This window comes from Arachis hypogaea, chromosome 10 (assembly GCF_003086295.3).
Source record: "Arachis hypogaea cultivar Tifrunner chromosome 10, arahy.Tifrunner.gnm2.J5K5, whole genome shotgun sequence".
Lineage (NCBI taxonomy): Eukaryota > Viridiplantae > Streptophyta > Magnoliopsida > Fabales > Fabaceae > Arachis > Arachis hypogaea.
Window position 1 is genome coordinate 23,990,887 of NC_092045.1, and position 16,798 is coordinate 24,007,684.

The following is a 16,798-nucleotide window of genomic DNA, read 5'->3' on the forward strand; positions in this document are numbered from 1 at the left end:
CATAAGGATCTTGAAATAAAGATCTTGGAGGACGAGAATACTCTTATGCTAAATTCATGAAAGAATCTTAAGTCATAAGAAGGATTGGAGAGAAACTGAAAAAGTGTTTCTCACTGAAGAATGCAGTGCAGTCATTCTAAAAAGCTTACCAGAAAAGCTTCAAGATCCAGGGAGCTTTATGATACCATGCACATTAGAAGGTGCTTGCACCAAGATAGCCCTATGTGATCTTGGAGCAAGCATCAATCTAATACCTGCATCCACTATCAGAAAGCTTGGGTTGACTGGAGAAGTCAAACCAACCCGGATATGCTCCAACTTGCTGATGGCTCCATTAAATACCCATCAGGCATAATTGAGGACATGATTGTCAAGGTTGGGCCATTCGCCTTTCCAACTGACTTTGTGGTGCTGGAAATGGAGGAGCACCAAGAGTGCAACTCTCATTCTAGGAAGACCTTTCCTAGCAACTGGACGAACTCTCATTGATGTACAAAAAGGGGAAGTAACCTTGAGAGTCAATGAGGATGAGTTCAAGTTGAATGCTGTAAAAGCCATGCAGCATCCAGACACACCAAATGACTGCATGGGCGCTGACATTATTGACTCTCTGGTAGAAGAGATCAATATGACTGAAAGCCTAGAATCAGAGCTTGAGGCCATCTTCAAGGATGCTCAAACTGATCAAGAAGAACTAGAGGAGGCAAAGGAATTTTCGAAAATTCCTCAGGAGGAGGATAAACCTCCCAAGCCTGAACTCAAACCACTACCACCATCCCTGAAATATGCATTTCTGGGAGAGGGTGACACTTTTCCAGTGATTATAAGCTCCGCTTTAAATTCACAGGAAGAGGAAGCACTGATTCAAGTGCTAAGGACACACAAGACAGCTCTTGGTGGTCCATAAGTGATCTTAAGGGTATTAGCCCAGCTAGATGCATGCACAAGATCCTATTGGAGGATAATGCCAAACCAGTGGTCCAACCACAGAGGAGGCTAATCCTGCCATGAAGGAGGTGGTGCAGAAAGAGGTCACTAAATTACTAGAGCTGGATTATTATCCTATCTATAGCCCTGGGTGAGCCCTGTCCAAGTGTTCCTAAAAAGGAGCATGACAGTTCATAATGAAAAAAATGAACTGTTCCTACAAGGACATCACAGGTGGCGCATGTGTATGACTACAGAAGCTCAATACAGCCACCAAAAGGATCATTCCTTACCATTCATAGACCAAAGTAGAAAACAGCGCCATGATTATTACTGCTTTTGGATGGCTATTCAGGCTACAACCAAATTGCAGTAGACCCTCAGACCAAGAGAAAACAGCATTCACTTGCCCTTCTGGCGTGTTTGCCTACAGGAGAATGCCTTTTGGTCTGTGCAATGCACCTGCAACCTTTCAGAGGTGCATGCTCTCTATCTTCTCAGATATGGTAGAGAAATTTCTGGAAGTCTTCATGGATGACTTTTCAGTATATGGAGACTCATTTAGCTCCTGTCTTAATCACCTAGCACTTGTCTTGAAAAGGTGCCAAGAGACTAACCTAGTTTTAAACTGGGAGAAATGTCACTTTATGGTGACTGAAGGAATAGTCCTTGGGCACAAAATTTCAAGCAGGGGAATAGAGGTGGATAAGGCAAAGGTAGAGGTAATTGAAAAATTACCACCACCTGCCAATGTTAAGGCAATCAGAAGCTTTCTGGGGCATGCAGGATTTTACAGAAGGTTTATAAAGGATTTTTCGAAAATTGCAAAACCTTTGAGTAACCTGTTAGCTGCTGACACACCATTTGTGTTTGACACACAGTGTCTGCAGGCATTTGAGACCCTGAAAGCTAAGTTGGTCACAGCACCAGTCATCTCTGCACCAGATTGGACATTGCCATTTGAATTAATGTGTGATGCCAGTGACCATGCCATTGGTGCAGTGTTGGGACAGAGGCATAACAAGCTTCTGCATGTCATTTACTATGCCAGCCGTGTTCTAAATGACGCACAGAAGAACTACACAACCACAGAAAAAGAGTTACTTGCAGTGGTCTATGCCATTGACAAGTTCAGATCCTATCTAGTGGGGTCCAAAGTGGTTGTGTACACTGACCATGCTGCTCTTAAATATCTACTCACAAAGCAGGATTCAAAACCCAGGCTCATCAGATGGGTGTTGCTTCTGCAAGAGTTTGATATAGAAATAAGAGACAGAAAAGGGACAGAGAACCAGGTAGCTGATCATCTGTCCCGAATAGAACCAGTAGCTGGGGCGTCCCCCCCTTCTACTGAGATTTCTGAGACTTTCCCAGATGAGCAACTATTTGCCATTCAAGAAGCTCCATGGTTTGCAGATATTGCAAATTTTAAAGCTGTGAGGTTCATTCCCAAGGAGTACAGCCACGTGCAGAGAAAGAAATTAATTTCAGATGCCAAGTACTACCTCTGGGATGAGCCATATCTCTTTAAGAGATGTGCTGACGGAGTGATCCGCAGGTGTGTACCCAGAGAAGAAGCACAAAGGATCCTATGGCACTGCCATGGATCACAGTATGGAGGACATTTTGGAAGTGAGCGAACAGCCACTAAAGTCCTCCAATGTGGCTTCTACTGGCCTACTCTCTATAAAGATTCCCGAGAGTTTGTACGTAACTGTGACAGTTGCCAAAGAGCTGGTAACCTGCCTCATGGATATGCCATGCCTCAATAAGGGATATTAGAGATAGAACTGTTTGATGTATGGGGGATTGACTTCATGGGGCCATTCCCACCATCATACTCAAACACTTACATTCTGGTGGCAGTGGACTATGTATCTAAGTGGGTAGAAGCAATTGCTACACCCACTAATGACACAAAGACCGTACTGAAATTCCTCCAGAAAAATATTTTCAGCAGGTTTGGAGTGCCCAGAGTCCTAATCAGTGACGGGGGCACTCATTTCTGCAATAAACAGCTACACCTTGCTATGGTTAGATATGGAATTAGCCACAAAGTGGCAACTCCGTATCATCCACAGACAAATGGGCAAGCTAAGGTCTCTAACAGAGAACTAAAAAGAATCCTAGAACGGACTGTGATGGCCCGAAGAAAGGATTGGGCAAAGAACTTGGATGATGCTCTGTGGGCATACAGAACAGCATTCAAGACTCCTATAGGAACCTCTCCATACCAATTGGTGTATGGCAAGGCCTGTCATTTGCCTGTGGAACTGGAACATAAAGCCTACTGGGCAACCAGATTCCTAAACATGGATGCACAGTTAGCTGGTGAAAAAAGATTGCTCCAGTTAAATGAGCTAGAGGAGTTCAGACTCAATGCCTTTGAAAATGCAAAAATTTATAAGGAAAAGGCAAAGAAATGGCATGACAAGAAGTTGTCAACCAGAGTCTTTGAGCCAGGACAAAAAGTTCTGCTCTTCAACTCTAGGCTCAGACTGTTTCCAGGAAAACTCAAATCCCGTTGGAGGGGTCCGTATGTGATTACAGGAGTGTCACCATATGGATATGTTGAGCTTCAGGATATTGATTCTGACAAGAAGTTCATTGTTAATGGACAGAGAATCAAACACTATCTTGAAGGAAACTTTGAGCAGGAATGCTCAAAACTGAGGCTTGAGTGATTCTCAGTGAAAGTCCAGCTAAAGACAGTAAAGAAGCGCTTGCTGGGAGGCAACCCAGTCATTAGGAGGTTATATGATTAGTTCTTATAGAGGCAAATATCAAAAATGAAGGAATTCACAGAGTTACAGAAGGATTCAGCTCAAAAAGCAGAGAAAATGAGCTTACTGGCGAAAAAACGCCAGTAAGGTGCATTTTGGGCGTTAAACGCCAGAATGGGTACCATTCTGGGCGTTTAACGCCAGGAATGGTGCCATTTTGGGCGTTAAACGCCAGAATGGGCACCATTCTGGGAGTTTAACGCCAGGTGTGCAGCATCCTGGGCGTTTTGAAAAAACGCCCAGTGACAAAGGCTTTCTGGCGTTTAACGCCAGCCAGGGCACCTGGCTGGGCGTTAAACGCCCAAAAGGGGTGCCAATTGGGCGTTAAACGCCAGAATGAGTGCCATTCTGGGCGTTTAACGCCAGAAAGGTAGGGGAACCGCATTTTTGTTTTCAACTTAAATTTTTTCAAACTTTCCTCTTTTTACCCATACTCTTCTACATAAATGCACTTCAACCTTTCATCATTCACTTTCAAATCTTCACAAATCAAAACCATTCTTCAAATCTATTTCAAATTAATCCCAAATCTTCTTCAAAAACTCACCTTTTTTTCAATTTTTCTCCATATCTTCTCAAATCTCCCTTCAAATTTTTATTTTTTTCGAAATCTCTTCTCCCCACCCTTATAAATTCACGTTTGGAACCCCCTGTACCCACACCATTCGAATTTCCTCTTCCTCTCTCTCTCTTCTTTCTTTTCTTTTGCTTGAGGACAAGCAAACCTCTAAGTTTGGTGTGCTTTTCCGTGATCACTAAGCCAAGATTCATCAATATCATGGCTCCTAAAGGAAAACAAACCAATTTAAGAGGCAAGAAAGAGAATAATCCAAAGAATCTTTGGAATCAAGAGAAGTTCTTAACCAAAGAACATGAGGACCATTATCACAAAATAATGGGTCTGAGGTCAGTGATCCCGGAAGTTAAATTTGATCTGAAAGAAGATGAATATCCGGAGATCCAAGAGCAAATTCGAAACAGAGGATGGGAAGTTCTGACCAATCCTGAAATAAAGGTTGGAAGGAACATGGTTCAGGAATTCTACTCTAATCTGTGGCTAACAGATAAGCAGAGAATGACTGGAACTGCTTACCATACCTACAGAACCATGGTCAGAGGGAAAGTTATGTACTTCCATCTGGACAAAATAAGAGAAATCTTCAAACTACCTCAACTGCAAGATGATCCTGACTCCTTCAATAGGAGGATGGTGAGAGTAGATAAAGGGTTGGATCAAGTTCTAGAGGAAATATGCCTCCCTGGAACTAAGTGGATAACCAATTCAAAGGGTGTCCCAAACCAACTCAAGAGGGGAGACCTCAAACCAATTGCAAGAGGTTGGCTAGACTTTATTGGGCGTTCCATATTGCCCACTAGCAACCGTTCTGAGGTCACCATCAAGAGAGCAGTGATGATTCATTGCATTATGCTTGGAAAAGAAGTGGAGGTCCATCATGTGATTGCTTGTGAGATCTACACAATTGCAAATAAGAATTCCACTGAAGCCAAATTGGCTTACCCAAGCTTGATCTCCTTGCTCTGTAAAGAGGCTGGGGTGAAGATGGGAGTAGATGAGTTCATACCCATTGAACACCCAATCACCAAGAAGTCAATGGAAGGACAAGTGCAAGACAACTCTATCAAGAGGAGGGCGCAGGAATTCCTCCCTGAATTCCCAAGAATTGACTACTGGACCAGCCTAGAAGCATCTATCTCCAAGCTGCAAGAGACTATGGAGCAACTGAAGGAAGAACAGCAGAATCAGAACTGCATGCTCTGCAAATTGCTGAAGGAACAAGAGAAGCAGGGGTGTGAACTCCAAGAGTTGAAACGCCAAAAATTCTCCTCTCAAGCTGAGGGAGCATCCACTTCTCATGATCAAGGTTGTTGAGTCCTAACTCTGTGAAAACCTCTATCATTAGGAACCTATGTTTGCGTTTTTTTCCTTTGTTTTGTTTTTTTTCGTTTTCTTTTAGTTTCATTTTATATCTATTTTTGAGTCTTATTTTAATTCATAATTAATAAAATTGAAATTTTATGCCTTAAAGATATGAATGTCCTATGAATCCATCACCTCTCTTAAATGAAAAATGCTTTAATCACAAAAGAACAAGAAGTACAGGGTTTCAAAATTTATCATTGAAACTAGTTGAATTAGTTTGATGTGGTGACAATACTTTTTGCTCTCTGAATGAATGCTTGAACAGTGCATATGTCTCTTGAATTTGTTGTTTTGAGAATGTTAAAAAAAAAATTTTTTGGCTCTTGAAAGAATGAGGAGAAAGAGAACTGTTATTAAGGATCTAAAAATTATTAGAGTGATTCTTGAAGCAAGAAAAAGCAAAAAAAAAAATTTCGAAAAAAAAGAGAAGAAAAGAAAAGAGAAGAAGAAAAGAAAAAGAAAAAGAAAGAAATAAAGTTGTGATCCAAGGCAACAAGAGTGTGCTTAAGAACCTTGGACACCTCTAATTGGGGACTTTAGCAAAGCTGAGTCACAATCTGAAAAGGTTCACCCAATCATGTGTCTGTGGCATGAATGTATCCGGTGGTAATACTGGAAGACAGAGTGCTTTGGGCCACAGCCAAGACTCATACACTAGCTATGTTCAAGAATCATTATGCTCAACTAAGAGAATCAATAACACTATCTGAGTTCTGAGTTCTTATAGATGCCAATCATTCTGAACCTCAAGGGATAGAGTGAGATGCCAAAACTGTTCGGAGGCAAAAAGCTACTAGTCCCGCTCATCTAATTGGAGCTATGTTTCCTTGATATTTTGGAGTCTATAGTATATTCTCTTCTTTTTATCCTATTTTGATTTTCAGTTGCTTGGGGACAAGCAACAATTTAAGTTTGGTGTTGTGATGAGCGGATAATTTGTATGCTTTTTGGCATTGTTTTTAGTATGTTTTTAGTATAATCTAGTTAGTTTTTAGTATATTTTTATTAGTTTTTAGCTAAAATTCACTTTTCTGGACTTTACTATGAGTTTGTGTGTTTTTCTGTGATTTCAGGTATTTTCTGGCTGAAATTCAGGGTCCTGAGCAAAAATCTGATTCCGAGACCAAAAAGGACTGCAGATGCTGTTGGATTCTGACCTCCCTGCACTCGAAGTGGATTTTCTGGAGCTACAGAAGCCCAATTGGCGCGCTCTCAACGGCGTTGGAAAGTAGACATCCTGGGCTTTCCAGCAATATATGATAGTCCATACTTTGCCCAAGATTTGATGGCCCAAACCGGCGCTCAAAGTCTCCCTCAGAAATTCCAGCGTTAAACGCCGGAACTGGCATAAAACTTGGAGTTAAACGCCCAAACTGGCATGAAAGCTGGCGTTTAACTCCAGAAAACGTCTCTACACATAAAAGCTTCAATGCTCAGCCCAAGCACACACCAAGTGGACCCAGAAGTGGATTTTTACGTCATTTACTCATTTCTGTACACCCTAGGTTACTAGTTTACTATTAATAGGATCTTTTGACATTGTATCAAAGACCTTATGACCTCATGACACTTTACACGTTTTCTTTGTGTACTTTCCACGGCATGAGTCTCTAAACCCCATGGTTGGGGGTGAGGAGCTCTGCTGTGTCTTGATGGATTAATGCAATTACTACTGTTTCTCATTCAATCATGCTTGCTTCCATTCTAAGATAATACTTGTTCTTAATCCGGATGAATGTGATGATCCGTGACAATCATCATCATTCTCAACTATGAACGTGTGCCTGACAACCACCTCCGTTCTACCTTAGATTAAGTAGTTATCTCTTGGATTCTTTAACCGGAATCTTCGTGGTATAAGCTAGAACTGATGGCGGCATTCAAGAGAATCCGGAAGGTCTAAACCTTGTCTGTGGTATTCTGAGTAGGATTCAATGACTGAATGACTGTGACGTGCTTCAAACTCCTGAAGGCGGGGCGTTAGTGACAGACGCAAAAGAATCACTGGATTCTATTCCGGCCTGATTGAGAACCGACAGATGAATTCCGCTATGCTGTGACAGAGCATATGCAATCGCTTTCACTGAGAGGATGGGAGGTAGCCATTGACAACGGTGAAACCCTACATACAGCTTGCCATGGAAGGAGACTTGCGTGTTTGAAGAAGAAGACAGTAGGAAAGCAGAGATTCAGAAGATGGAGCATCTCCAAACCTCAACCTATTCTCCATTACTGCAAAACAAGTAATCATTTCATGTTCTTTTGCTTTTCACCATCAATCCTGATAATTTCTGATATCCTGACTAAGATTTACAAGACAACCATAGCTTGCTTCAAGCCGACAATCTCTGTGGGATCGACCCTTGCTCACGCAAGGTATTACTTGGACGACACAGTACACTTGCTGGTTAGTTGTGCGGAGTTGCAAAAGTGTGATTGCAATTTCGTGCACCAATCTGCATAAGTATTCTTATCCTTTTTATTATTCCTTTTTATTTATTATTTATTCCAATAATCACAATTACCCTTTAATCTGCCTAACTGAGATTTACAAGGTGACCATAGCTTGCTTCATACCAACAATCTCTGTGGGATCGACCCTTACTCACGTAAGGTTTATTACTTGGACGACCCAGTACACTTGCTGGTTAGTTGAACGGAGTTGTGTCCACTCGTGCCAAATACCTAAACTCCACAATTTTGCAATGAATGCAAATCAAAGAATAGTGATCACAATTTCGTCCACCAAGTTTTTGGCGCCGTTGCCGGGGATTGTTCGAGTATGGACAACTGACGGTTCATCTTGTTGCTCAGATTAGGTAATTTTCTTTTCAAAAAAAAAAATTTTTTTCAAAAATCTTTTTCAAAATTTTTCTTTTATTTTCGTTTTTCTAAAAGAATTTTTTCGAAAAAAATAATAAAAATTCAAAAAAATCATAAAATCATAAAAATAAAAAATATTTTGTGTTTCTTGTTTGAGTATTGTGTTAATTTTTAAGTTTGGTGTCAATTGCATGCTTTAAAAATTTTTCTTGCATTTTTTTCGAAAGTCTCATGCATTCATAGTGTTCTTCATGATCTTCAAGTTGTTCTTGATAAGTCTTCTTGTTTGATCTTGATGATTTCTTGTTTTGTGTCTTTTCTTGTTTTTCTTGTCCATTTTTGCATTCATATTTTCCATGCATTAAAGATTTCTAAGTTTGGTGTCTTGCATGTTTTCTTTGCATCAAAAAATTTTTCAAAATTATGTTCTTGATGTTCATCATGATCTTCAAAGTGTTCTTGGTGTTCATCTTGACATTCATAGCATTCTTGCATGCATCTTGTGTCTTGATCCAAAATTTTCATGTTTTGGGTCATTTTTGTGTTTTTCTTTAAAAATTCAAAAAATCAAAAAAATATCTTTTCCTTATTTTCCTCCAAATTTTTGAAATTTTGGGTTGACTTGGTCAAAAAATTTTTAAAATTAGTTGTTTCTTACAAGTCAAGTCAAAATTTCAATTTTAAAAATCTTATCTTTTCAAAATCTTTTTCAAAAATCATATCTTTTTCATTTTTTATATAATTTTCGAAAATTTCAAAAATTATTTTTCAAAATATTTTCAAAATCTTTTTCTTATCTTTTTATCAAATTTTCGAAAATTAGCTAACAATTAATGTGATTGGTTCAAAAATTTGAAGTTTGTTACTTTCTTGTTAAGAAAGGTTCAATCTTTAAGTTCTAGAATCTTATCTTGTAGTTTCTTGTTAGTTAAGTCAATTTTAAATTTAAATCTTTTTCAAAATATTTTTTTTCAAATATATCTTTTTATCTTTTATCTTATCTTTTTCAAAAATTTTATCTTTTTCAAAATTTGATTTCAAAATATCTTATCTAACATCTTATCTTCTTATCTTTTTAAATTTTTGATTTCAAACCTTTTTCAATCAACTAACTAACTTTTTGTTTATTTCTTATCTTTTTCAAAACCAACTAACTACCTATCCCTCTCTAATTTTCGAAAATTCTCCCTCTCTTTTTCAAAAATTCTTTTTGTTTTAAAATTTTTAATTTTAATTATATTTTATCTTTAATTTTCGAAAATTACTAACCCCTTTTTCAAAAAAAATATTTTCGAAATCTTCTTTCTCTTTTCTTCTTCTATTTAATTAATTAATTACTAACACTTCTCTTCACCTCTCTTCATCTAAGAATCCGAACTTCTTATATCCCTTGTATTTGGATTCTTCTACCCCCTTCTTTCTTATACCCCTTTCTTTTTCTACTAACATAAAGGAATCTCTATACTGTGACATAGAGGATTCCTCTTTTTTTTCTTGTTTTCTTCTCTTTCATATGAGCAGGAACAGGGAAAAGGGCACTCTTGTTGAAGTTGATCCAGAACCTGAAAGGACTCTGAAGAGAAAATTAAGAGAAGCTAAATTACAACAATCCAGAAATAACCTTTCAGAAATTTTCGAACAAGAGAAGGACATGGCAGCCGAAAATAATAATAATAATAATGCAAGGAGAATGCTTGGTGATTTCACAAAGCCAACGTCCAAGTTTGATGGAAGAAGCATCTCCATTCCTGCCATTGGAGCCAATAACTTTGAGCTTAAGCCTCAACTAGTTGCATTAATGCAACAAAACTGCAAGTTTTATGGACTTCCATCTGAAGATCCTTATCAGTTTTTAACTGAGTTCTTGCAGATCTGTGAGACTGTAAAGACGAATGGAGTTAATCCTGAAGTCTACAGACTCATGCTTTTCCCTTTTGCTGTAAGAGACAGAGCTAGAATATGGTTGGATTCACAACCTAAGGATAGCCTGGACTCCTGGGATAAGCTGGTCACTGCCTTCTTGGATAAATTCTTTCCTCCTCAAAAGCTGAGCAAGCTGAGAGTGGATGTTCAAACCTTCAAACAAAAAGATGGTGAATCCCTCTATGAAGCTTGGGAAAGATACAAGCAGTTGACCAAAAGATGTCCATCAGACATGTTTTCAGAATGGACTCTATTAGATATATTCTATTATGGTCTCTCTGAATTTTCGAAAATGTCATTGGACCATTCTGCAGGTGGATCTATTCACCTGAAGAAAACGCCTGAAGAGGCTCAAGAACTCATTGACATGGTTGCAAACAACCAGTTCATGTACACCTCTGAAAGGAATTCCGTGAATAATGGGATACCTCAGAAGAAAGGAGTTCTTGAAATTGATGCTCTCAATGCCATATTGGCTCAGAACAAAATGTTGACTCAACAGGTCAACATGATCTCTCAAAATCTGAATGGATTGCAACATGCATCCAACAGTACTAGAGAAGCAGCTTCTGAAGAAGCTTATGATCCTGAGAACCCTGCCATGGCAGAGGTTAATTACATGGGTGAACCTTATGGAAACACCTATAACCCATCATGGAGAAATCACCCAAATTTCTCCTGGAAGGATCAACAAAAGCCTCAACAAGGCTTTAATAATGGTGGACGCAATAGGCTGGGCAATAGCAAGCCATATCCATCATCTTCTCAGCAACAGACAGAGAATTCTGAACAAAACAATTCTAATTTAGCCAATATAGTCTCTGATCTATCAAAGGCCACTTTCAGTTTCATGAATGAAACCAGATCTTCCATTAGAAATTTGGAGGCACAAGTGGGCCAGCTGAGTAGGAAAATTATTGAAACTCCTCCCAGTACTCTCCCAAGCAATACAGAAGAAAATCCAAAAGGAGAGTGCAAGGCCATTGATTTAATCAAGGTGGCCGAATGCATAGGGGAGGAGGAGGACGAAAATCCTAGTGAGGAAGACCTCCTGGGATGTCCTTCAAGCAAGAAGGAGTCTCCTATTAAGGATCCTGAAGAATCTGAGGCTCATATAGAGACCATAGAGATTCCATTAAATCTCCTTCTACCATTCATGAGCTCTGAAGACTATTCTTCCTCTGAAGAGGATGAAGATGTGACTGGAGAGCAAGTTGCTCAATACTTAGGAGCTATCATGAAGCTGAATGCCAAGTTATTTGGTAATGAGACTTGGGAAAGTGAACCTCCCTTGCTCATTAGTGAACTAGATACTTGGATTCAGAAAACTCTACCTCAAAAGAAACAAGATCCTGGCAAGTTTTTAATACCTTGCACCATTGGCACCATGAGCTTTGAAAAAGCTCTATGTGATCTTGGGTCAGGGATAAATCTGATGCCACTCTCTGTAATGGAGAAGCTAAGGATCATTGAGGTACAACCTGCCTTGTTCTCATTACAATTGGCAGACAAGTCAGTGAGACAAGCTTATGGAATAGTAGAGGACGTGCTAGTAAAGGTTGAAGGCCTTTACATCCCTGCTGATTTCATAATCCTAGACACTAGGAAGGAAGATGATGAATGCATCATCCTAGGAAGACCTTTCCTAGCCACAGCAGAAGCTGTGATAGATGTTAACAGAGGTGAGTTAGTCCTTCAATTGAATGGGGACTACCTTGTGTTTAAGGCACATGGCCATCCCTCTGTGACAGAAGAGAGTAAGCATGAAGAGCTTCTCTCAGTTCAGAGTCAAGAAGAGCCCACACAGTCAAACTCTAAGTTTGGTGTTGTGAAGCCACAACCAAACTCTAAGTTTGGTGTTCAGACCCCATATCCAAACTCTAAGTTTGGTGTTGGGACCACACAAAAATTGACCTGATCACCTAGTGGCTCCATGAGAGCCACTGTCAAGCTATTGACATTAAAGAAGCGCTTATTGGGAGGCAACCCAATTTTATTTATCTAATTTTAATTTATTTTGTTTCTTTGTTATTTTTGTGTTTAATTAGGTACATGATCATGAGGAGTCACGAAAAAATCAAAAAAATTAAAAACAGAGTCAAAAACAGAAGAAAAAAATTGTTCACCCTGGAGGCAGCGCAGACTGGCGTTCAACGCCAGTAAGATGCATCTGGCTGGCGTTCAACGCCAGAACAGAGCATCTTTCTGGCGCTGAACGCCCAAAACAAGCAACAACCTGGCGTTTAACGCCAGGATGTGCACACAGAGGACAATCTGGCGCTGAACGCCAGAAACAAGCATGAAACTGGCGTTCAACGCCAGAAACATGCATTACATGGGCGTTTAACGCCCAGAACATGCACCAATGGGCGTTTGAACGCCAGAATGATGCATGGAGGCATCTTACACGCCTATATGGTGAAGGAATGGTATTTCTTTTCACCTCAGGATCTGTGGACCCCACAGGATCCCCACCTCAGGATCTGTGGACCCCACAGGATCCCCACCTACCATATTCCCACCTTACCTCCTAGTCCTATTTTTGTGATTTGAATTCCCCATGTCACAATTCCCAATCTTCTTCATCAATCACCTCAACTCCTCTTCCCAGTTACCCCATTCACCATTCACATCAACCTCCTCTTCCCCATAAACCCCACCTACCCTCATAAAATTCAAATTCAATTTCCCACCCATTCCCACCCAAAATGGCCGAACTCCCACCCTCCCTCTCCCTATAAATACCTCTCCTTTCTTCTTCATTTTCACACAACACAAACCCCTTCTTCTCTCATATAGCCGAACCCACTCCTCTCCCTCTCTACCCAATTCTCTTCTTCTTCTTCTACTTTTCTTTTCTTTCTTGCTCGAGGGCGAGCAAATTTTAAGTTTGGTGTGGTAAAAAGCCTAAGCTTTTTTTTCATTCACCATCAATGGCACCTAAGACCGGAGTATCCTCAAGAAAAGGAAAAGGGAAGGCAAAAGCCTCCACCTCCGAGTCATGGGAGAAGGAGAGATTCATCTCCAAAAGCCATCAAGACCACTTCTATGATGTTGTGGCAAAGAAGAAAGTGATCCCCGAGGTCCCTTTCAAGCTCAAAAAGAATGAGTATCCGGAAATCCGACATGAAATCCAAAGAAGAGGTTGGGAAGTCATAACCAACCCCATGCAACAAGTCGGAATATTGATGGTTCAAGAGTTCTATGCCAATGCATGGATCACTAGGAACCATGATCAAAGTATGAACCCGAATCCAAAGAACTATATCACAATGGTTCGGGGGAAATACTTAGATTTCAGTCCGGAAAATGTGAGGTTGGCATTCCATCTACCCATGATGCAAGGTGATAAACGCCCCTACACAAGAAGGGTCAACTTTAATCAAAGGTTGGACCAAGTCCTAAGGGATATATGTGTGGAAGGCGCCCAATGGAGAATAGACTCCAAAGGCAAACCGGTCCAACTAAGAAGACTGGACCTCAAGCCTGTAGCCAGAGGATGGTTGGAGTTCATCCAAAGATCCATCATCCCTACAAGCAACCGATCTGAAGTTACTGTGGATTGGGCCATCATGATTCATAGCATCATGATTGGAGAGGAAGTGGAAGTTCATGAAGTCATCTCCAATGAACTCTACAAAATAGCCGACAAGTCCTCACCTATGGCACGGCTAGCCTTCCCTCACCTTATATGCCATCTATGTTTCTCAGCTGGAGTTATCATAGATGGAGATGTCTCCATTGAAGAAGACAAGCCCATCACCAAGAAAAGGATGGAGCAAACAAGAGAAGTTCCTCACGGCCCTCAAGAAGAACATGAGGGAGTTCATCATCAACAAATGCCTCAAGGAATGCACTTTCCTCCCAACACCTATTGGGAGCAACTCAGCACCTCCTTAGAAGATTTGAGCCATAATGTGGAACAATTAAGGGTGGAACACCATGAACACGCCCTCACTCTCCAAGAAATAAGAGAAGATCAAAGAGCAATGAGGGAGGAGCAACAAAGGCAAGGAAGGGACATAGAAGAGCTTAAGGACATTGTTGGTCCTTCAAGAAGAAGACGCCACTAAAGGTGGATTCATTCCTTGTTCTTTATTTCTTTCTGTTTTCGGTTTTTAAGTATTATGTTTATCTATGTTTTGTGTTTCTACTTCATGATCATTAGTGTGTAACCATGCCTTAAAGCTATGAATAAAATCCATTAGTCCTTCACCTATCTTAAATGAAAAATGTTTTAATTCAAAAGAACAAGAAGTACATAGATTTCGAATTTATTATTGAATTTAATTTAATTATATTGATGTGGTGACAATACTTTTTGTTCTCTGAATGAATGCTTGAACAGTGCATATTTTTGATCTTGTTGTGTATGAGTGTTACAATTGTTGGCTCTTGAAAGAATGATGAACAAAGAGAAATGTTATTGATGAACTGAAAAATTCATGAATTGATTCTTGAAGCAAGAAAAAGCAGTGAAAAAGAAAGCTTGCGAAAAAAAAAAGAGAAAAATTGGCGAAAAAAATAGAAAGAAAAAGAAAAAGCAAGCAGAAAAAGCCAATAGCCCTTAAAACCAAAAGGCAAGGGTAAAAAGGATCCAAGGCTTTGAGCATCAATGGATAGGAGGGCCCAAGGAAATAAAATCCAGGCCTAAGCGGCTAAATCAAGCTGTCCCTAACCATGTGCTTGTGTCATGAAGGTCCAAGTGAAAAGCTTGAGACTGAGTGGTTAAAGTCGTGATCCAAAGCAAAAGAGTGTGCTTAAGAGCTCTGGACACCACTAACTGGGGACTCTAGCAAAGCTGAGTCACAATCTGAAAAGGTTCACCCAGTTATGTGTCTGTGGCATTTGTGTATCCGGTGGTAATACTGGAAAACAAAGTGCTTAGGGCCACAGCCAAGACTCATAAGTAGCTGTGTTCAAGAATCAACATGCTTAACTAGGAAAGTCAATAACACTATCCGAAATTCTAAGTTCCTAGAGAAGCCAATCACTCTAAACTTCAAAGGAAAAAGTGAGATGCCAAAACTGTTCAGAAGCAAAAAAGCTACAAGTCCCGCTCATCTAATTAAATTAATATTCATTGATATTCTGAAATTTATAGTATATTCTCTTCTTTTATCCTATGTGATTTTCAGTTGCTTGGGGACAAGCAACAATTTAAGTTTGGTGTTGTGATGAGCGGATAATTTATACGCTTTTTGGCATTGTTTTTATATAGTTTTTAGTAAGTTTAAGCTACTTTTAGGGATGTTTTCACTAGTTTTTATGTTAAATTCACATTTCTGGACTTTACTATGAGTTTGTGTGTTTTTCTGTGATTTCAGGTAAATTCTGACTGAAATTGAGGGACTTGAGCAAAACTCTGAAGAAGGCTGACAAAAGGACTGCTGATGCTGTTGGAATCTGACCTCCCTGCACTCGAAATGGATTTTCTGGAGCTACAGAACTCCAATTGGCGCGCTCTCAACGGCGTTGGAAAGTAGACATCCAGGGCTTTCCAGAAATATATAATAGTCCATACTTTATTCGAAGATTGACGACGTAACTTGGCGTTGAACGCCAAGTACACGCTGCTGTCTGGAGTTAAACGCCAGAAAAACGTCATGATCCGGAGTTGAACGCCCAAAACACGTCATAACTCAAAGTTCAACTCCAAGAGAAGCCTCAGCTCGTGGATAGATCAAGCTCAGCCCAAGCACACACCAAGTGGGCCCCGGAAATGGATTTATGCATCAATTACTTACTCATGTAAACCCTAGGAGCTAGTCTAGTATATATAGGACATTTATCTATTGTATTAGACATCTTTTGACCACTTTAAGTCTTTTATCATTCGGTCACTTGATCATGGAGAGGGCTGGCCATTCGGCCATGCCTGAACCTTTTACTTATGTGTTTTCAACGGTGGAGTTTCTGCACACCATAGATTAAGGGTGTGGAGCTCTGCTGTACCTCAAGTATTAATGAAGTTCTATTTTCTTTTATTCAAATCTCTCTTATTATTATTCCAAGATATTCATTCGTACCCAAGAACATGATGAATGTGATGATAAGTAACCCTCATTATCATTCTCACTTATGAACGCGCGTGATTGACAACTACTTCCGTTCTACATGCAACAGAGCTTGAATGCGTATCTCTTAGATTCCCCAACAGAATCTTCGTGGTATAAGCTAGATAGATGGCGGCATTTATGAGGATCCGGAAAGTCTCACCTTGTCTGTGGTATTCCGAGTAGGATCCTGAGAATCCGGAAAGTCTAACCTTGTCTGTGGTATTCCGAGTAGGATTCCGGTAATGAATGACTGTAACGTGCTTCAAACTTGCAAGTGCTGGGCGTTAGTGACAGACGCAAAAGAATCAAGGGATTCTATTCCAGTAGGAGCGGGAACCAAC

General features: G+C 40.0%; 1 non-coding gene across 1 annotated transcript; it reads right to left on the minus strand.

Moving 5' to 3' along the window:
* Positions 1-10,528: 10,528 nt before the first annotated feature.
* Positions 10,529-10,632, minus strand: LOC112719037 (small nucleolar RNA R71). Its single transcript, XR_003161357.1, has one exon. It is a non-coding gene; the product is annotated as a small nucleolar RNA R71 (small nucleolar RNA).
* Positions 10,633-16,798: the final 6,166 nt, after the last annotated feature.